Source organism: Meleagris gallopavo, chromosome 12, assembly GCF_000146605.3.
Source record: "Meleagris gallopavo isolate NT-WF06-2002-E0010 breed Aviagen turkey brand Nicholas breeding stock chromosome 12, Turkey_5.1, whole genome shotgun sequence".
NCBI lineage: Eukaryota > Metazoa > Chordata > Aves > Galliformes > Phasianidae > Meleagris > Meleagris gallopavo.
The window spans coordinates 11,376,611-11,383,488 of NC_015022.2; positions in this window are offsets into that span (position 1 = coordinate 11,376,611).

Consider the following 6,878-nt stretch of genomic DNA (forward strand, 5'->3'; position numbering starts at 1 on the left):
GTCACATCAGGCAAGTAGGAGAGATACTTCTGTTTTAATTAATACCTAAACAATATATGCATTGAGAATGGATGGTGTGTATGTGGGAGGGTTCTTCTGCTGTGAGTTAACCTCTGGTTTTACTTTTTCTATTTTACTGTCAGTACTAAGCAATGATGTTAACCACATCGTGCCTGCCTGTCAGCGGTCTGCAGAGCATGGAGCAGCTGCATGCTGCGTAGGTACTGCAAGGGAGGTTGCTGATGGATGGCCAGCAGTGCTGATCATACTGACAGCAGAGCTGAGGGAGCTACAGTGATGAGCTGTGCCTGCAGCGAGGGAAAATGTGTCATAAAGCCATGTTGGGAGCAGTGGGGTAATTGGTGAGAGATGGTGGGAGCAACAGAGGGTGGGTCAGATGTGGTAGGTTTGGGTGTGAGGCAAGGAGAGACGTAGGGGGTGAGAAGGCGAAGGATTTTGGTTAAGGTGCTGGACTGGACCTGGAGATGTAGGTTAAGTTTGAATAGAAGGTGATGGGTACAGCACCAGCTGAGTGTGAACGAGATGAGAAGCCGTGCTGGCTTGGGCCTTGTATTGAGTTCATGGGAGAGCAGAGAGGAACTGACTCTTTTTTGTTGGAATAAGAAGAAAATGATATCTTTGTGCCCAAAAGAGGCCATTCTGTGCATCGCTTTTCATTCATTCATCTCTATAGATTTGACAAAGGTAAGTGCTTTTGTCTGTCCTTATTTACAAACTGGTGAACTGAGAGGCAGATAAGTTGTTTAGAGAAGGATGATTTGAATGATGTCACAATTCTGACACTGTTAAAAATCTTTCATTTTGTAGATGTTTATCTATGCCTTTAAATCCTTTTTAATTCCCTTTTTCCTGTGTTAGATACTTCTTTTCATAGAACGAAAGCAAAATAAGCTACTCTTAAAATGGAGAATATGTTATTGATGTATTAGATGGTATTGTTATTATTTCCAGCATTATTCTTCAATTCATCCTTAATACAGCCTGACATCTTGTTTGCTTTTTTTGACCGCTGCTGTGCACTGAGCAGAAGTTTCCATTAAGCTGTCCACAGTAACGCCTAGATCTTTTCTTGAGTGATTTTGCAAACCATTAGTGTATATGAATAGTTCAAGTTGTTCCTTTCATTACACATTACTTCACGCTTACCTACACAAAATTTCTTCTGCCATCTTGTTTCCCAGGCCCTTTTTCCTTTTTTTTTTTATTTTTTAAGTATTGCTTTTTCTCGCTGCTTTGACACTGAGGAAAGAACTTGTGTAGGTCTCAGATTGCTTTAGCAAATGGAAATGAGAATAGGAGAGAACCTGGAGGATGCAGTCCTTAGTGTGCACCAGGCCATCCACCCTTGCTGTGGATGCAATCTGGGAAATGGATGTGTGTGCTAAAAAGCACCAAGAGTGAACAGCTAAGCTGCTGAATGAAGCTTTAGAAGAGCTGCTCTGTGTCCAGTTGAATCAGAAATACGGTTTTCAAAAAGCTGTTAATAGTTAAGCTAATTAGAGCATTCTGGAATGTTTATTCTGCTCTGTGCAGAATTTTTACCACAGCAGCAATGAATTATTTGGGGTATGGCAGCTGGCTTTATTTCGACAGATAATACTCTTGTAACCAGTTTGAGAAGCTATGTTTCTATTTAGTTGTTTTTTTCTCAAAAGCAAGCCCATTCATTCATGTTACATTAATGTCTTTCTGGATTGGAAGAATGTAATGTAACAATTGGTAAAATTGGATAAAATAGATTTACCACCTTAATGGTTTGTTTTCTTTCCCCCAAGTGAAGTTACTGATGATAACTCCCAAGGTGATGCCCTGATTGCTCTCAAAGTGCGAACGTGACATAGAGAATGAATTCACAGCCATAAACGCAACATTTTGTATTCCATGACCAGTGGCTTTACCTTATCAGGATCTGTTTGCAGTAATGGGAACTATATGTTCAAACTACATTTAACTGTTTCAAAGATTTATTTATTTACTAATCTTGAAAGCGTTCTTTCAAGTGAACATTTTTAACTTTGATCAACAAGGGAGAAAAATATCAACACAAAACTTCACAGACAGTCACTGAAGAATATAACTATTATATAACTATAGCTTTATTTGACCACTAAATTGGAAATATGACTACAGTTTATTTCTGAGGAGAAAATAATATCTGTTCACCTGCAGAAGCTTAACATTATCTTAGATTCTCCCCAGATACCCCTACAAATTTAAAAACCATTCTGAACAGCTTTAGTTTGTTCTTGTTCTCTGTAGTTTGGTTTCATGGATAAGTTTTCTATATTCTTTAAGAACTCTTTCACTACCAGTTCAGTTTCACCTTCACTTTCCCACCCTCAGGAAGCATGTCGTGGCCAATAGTGCTGTTCATTGCAGGCATGAAAACTCCGCCTGATGAATACTCCTTTCATGGCATTTATGCAGGAGAATTGTCCTCAATTAATTACAGTGTTCCTTTAGAAAAATTGCCCTACCTCAGCACATTTAGATGTTCTGCGTTGTAGAATAACTTGAAATATAAATCATTATTCTGCATTTATACCAATTCTGACAACATCTTTCTTTACAATATGAAACTTGCATTGTTATAGAAAACCTATAATTGCTATATGCTACGTGGGCTGACCAAAAAACCTTCACCACTTGTACGTAACACTTCTAAAACCAAACTGCTAACAGCTGTGCTGTGTAACAGGGCCAATGGCTGGTAGAAATCAACATTGCCTTTTTTCTTTTTGTGATGAATGAATGTTCTGTTTTCAGACATGGTCGCTTAGATGAAATGGTTATTCCCCAAATCCTTGTTAAGCTAATTTCATAGGAAGCAGGAATTTGTGTTGGTGTTTCTGAATTCTGTGTTAAGTCTGGTGTTCAGTAGAAACCATTCACAAGTCCCAAAGTGTGATACTGTTTAAAGCACTTCAGGACAAAATTCCATAACCGCCTAACATGGCACTACCAGTTGATACGTACAGTTAGATACTAATTAGCATGGGACAGAGGAAAACATTGAAATACAAGAACTTCTGGAAGCATCAAAATTCGCAATGAGCAGTGAGAACAATAAGCTACGCTCTACAGGAGGTCATGTACTGCAATTATTGAAATAACTCTCTGAATTGCTTTTAAACAAGTAGTTATTTGTGTCTGAAAAAGGAATGTGGGGAAAAGAAAACTGATTGAGAGAACTTTTGTCATGATGGAAGTTAGCAATTTTGTTGTTAATTAAGCATGCAAAATTTGGTGTGATCTGACAGCATATATATGCAGAAATATTTTACAGTACATTTTAGAATTGCAGGACATTTATGAACAATAACATTTTCTTTGCAGTATTTCTGTGGTGTTCTTATAAGCACCTACAAAACATCCACAAAGCTGTTTCCAGTATCTTCTTTAGGGAAGAATTATGCCCACTTATCGGACAGGAACACTGATGCATAGTTATGGTAAATGAGAGGTAAAAATGTGCATGACATAGGTATGACCAAGTGTGGAATAGAATACTGTTACCTGTATTAATTGGGGAAATGGAAGGGGTTTTCAATTTGCTTGAAAGAGTGACTGTAAATTCAGTGATCCAATGTAAAGGATTCTTGGCCTTCAATAGTCTCTTTATTCTTCATCTACTGTGATCAGCAATCCAAGATGGTGCCACAAAAGCAAAAGGCACTTACAGTGTGTTACCTGAGATCTGTCAATTTACCATGCATGTGGAATACTAGTCCATCCCAGTTTTTTGTAAGTTTAAGGTTTATTATTATATTATGGTTTATTATTCTATCTCTTCTATATCCTAAAGTAACAACCAATCAGTTGTTTGGGGAAAAGTTTAAGGTTCATCAGGTGTAAGACTGAACTTGTTAAGCCATGGAGCTCCGTTCTCTGGGTGACTGCCTCATCCTCTGCTGCTCGTTTCTGGGCTCACTGAAGACCTTACGGCTGGCCACTTTCTTCAAGAACTTGCTAAGCTGGGCTTAACTGTTGTTTGCAGTTTTATTCCCCAGTCTCCCATTTTATCCTGCTTGGCTTCCCCTCTCCAGACAACAGGTTGAGACGTGGTCTTTAGTTCTTTTTCAAATTGTCCATTCTGTGAAAGAATTTGAGTGCTGATGGATTCTACTGTACCTGCTTGGGGCTCCAGAAAAACCACTTTACCAGTGCCACAAGAGGTGGGGGAAAAAAGAAAATAAGATCCTGATTTTTTTTATTTCAGGTCCAAAATATTTTACTGGCCATAACTGTTTCTTTTCAGTATGGCCAGTCTTGCCAGAATTCCATGTTTGATCTAAAGTTGGCATTTCAATATGGCATTTCAATATTTCATTGAAATATGGAAATAGTTGGCATTTCAAATTCAAAGTTTTGAAGAACAAATTTTTGTCTGCCCTTTTGGCAGCAAATTTGAAAAACACAACAAGGGCTTTATCACGAAATTTAAGCCACTAAGATTAAAGGTCACTTTTGTTGTAATTACGAATTATTGAGCACGCAGACTGTCTACTCAACGTGTCAACATGTTCTAAAGAGACTGGTTTAGGAGGAACAAAGAGCTCAACCTCATACACTGGCCTGTCTCTGAGCAACTTCACAGCCACAAGTAGAACCTGAGGTCAACTGGTTTTGTGCAGCAAGCACAAAGGGGAAAGGGATGGAAAAAAAGGTGGACAAGGTGAAAGCATAAAGTGTAGCGGGAGCGTTATTCTGGATTAACAGATGATGTGAAGTCATTTATAAGCAGGCTTGAATATTAATATACCAAGGACCACTCAAAATTGTGCTGAAAGAACCAATTATTTCAGGTAGTTTCAAAAGAAACCAGTTAATATTTTTAGCTGAGGAGAGATAGGTCTCTTTCATGCACTGAGCTACGTGCTATTGCTGTGTCAGCTTTGAAGTATTCAGTATGGGTTTTTGTGTATAATGCTAATTCATTTCTATTTTTATAAATCTGTGTATATATATACATGTATGTATATACATTTATATTCAAAATATGATGATTTTCACATTCAGTTAAATTCACTGGCTGCTTGCAAGACTATAATACATCTTGGGTGTTCTGGCTGAACTGGTGCTGCCAAAATTGTCAGCAAAAAGACCGGAAAGTCTGATGAACCTTAAACTTTTCCCCAAACAACTGCTTGGTTGTTTCTTCAGGATACAGAAGAGACAGAAAGCCCAGGCAAGAGAGGAATGGTTGAAAACCAGGGAGGAAGAATAGAAATTGCTATCCAATATGGATTTCACAAACTGCTGTGTTTCATTTTTTATAAACAATAATAATAATCCATGCTAAATAGCATTTTAAAAGTTTTAAGCTTTATTAAAATGTTGCTTATAAAAAAAGATAACTCCAGCTTTTTTTCAGAGCTTTGCTTATTCACTTGTTTCTTGCTTTCGTTCTGCTTGGGATGTAACGTTTTTATACATTCTATTTGAAATATTCTCAGAAATAGCTACATGCCATTATTGAAAGGGATTTTCATAGTCAGATGGAGATCTTCACAGGCATACATCACCCAAGTGCTAACAGTTTTAACACAAACAAGACACAGAAACAGCACTTCAATTTCTCAGGACTGGTGCCACTTCTGGACTTAAGCTAAAAGCTGGTTAGTTATTTTTATTTGGTACGCCGTATAATTAAATAACTAAATATATATAGAAAAATAAATACTGGCACATGTAATTCTTATTTCCCAACGTGGGTTTGTCAGACCCACAGGGACAGCGCTGTGGTTTGTGGGCTCTTCTCCTAGCAACTCCTATTAACGTCAGACTCACTTGGGCAGCTGCATCTTTGTACCCCACACCGAGAGTTTACTACTTGGCGCTGTTTTATGTGTAGATTTCATGTGCCTGTATCTCTGGTTATTTGCACCAGGTCTACTTCAATTTCCTGTCATCGTTCAACCAATTTAATAACAGCTTTAGGCTATTGCATAGTGAATGTCTCTGCCTTAGTTGTTCGTATTTGGAAAAAAGATGAAGATACGGTCCCTGCCCCAAGGAACCTATAATTAAAACAAGACCAGCATTATAGAAACATATATACTAGCTGGCCTGTAACTGGATGGTCTGTTTCATTTTGTTTTGACGTACCACACAAGGCAGCGTTTAGCAGATGTTGGGAAATGAGCTCTCTGAGTTTTTCATATAAACATACAGCAGAGATGTAAGGGTATGAGTTAATTTCATCAGCAAATGTGGGTATTAATGTCATCAGGCATTTTCTAATGTTTGTGCCTATTCTTTTGCACTTTGAGACCTCCTGGACAAAAACATGGAAACATCTTGAGAGATACCTCATCTAATCAGATATCTATCTGGCAATGCTTTCTAGCACAGCACTGATGTTTTGTTCTCTTGTATTAAAGGTGCTGCCTTGTGCCAGCCTACCAACCAGAAGAATAAAAAAAGAAGAAGAAAAGGGTGTAAACTCATCACAGACCCTCCATACACAAGGCTGATGAAAAAATAGAACGTAAGGGGGAGGGCAACACCTGGGCCAAAGCCTATAGCTTTTGAGAAATGGAGCTGACAAAATGACACAAAGATTTCTTAAGTTCCACCTGTATTTGATGTCTTTCATATTCTGTACTTTATGTATTTTTCTTTTGTGGCCTTCCCAGCTGAGTTTTCATACATCTAAGTGTTTCTAAAGAAGATTTTAGAAGGACGTTTCCTCCACCCCAAATTGCAGTAGTGGTTGTGCAATATTAATTTAGGGTGAATGGGCACAGATGTTATCAAAATCACCCTCTCACCTGTCAACTCCACCCAAGTTTCCAGTGCTTGGATACTTTCTTCCACTGCTATGTGGAATTTCTAATTTTAATAGTCTTTTTTTT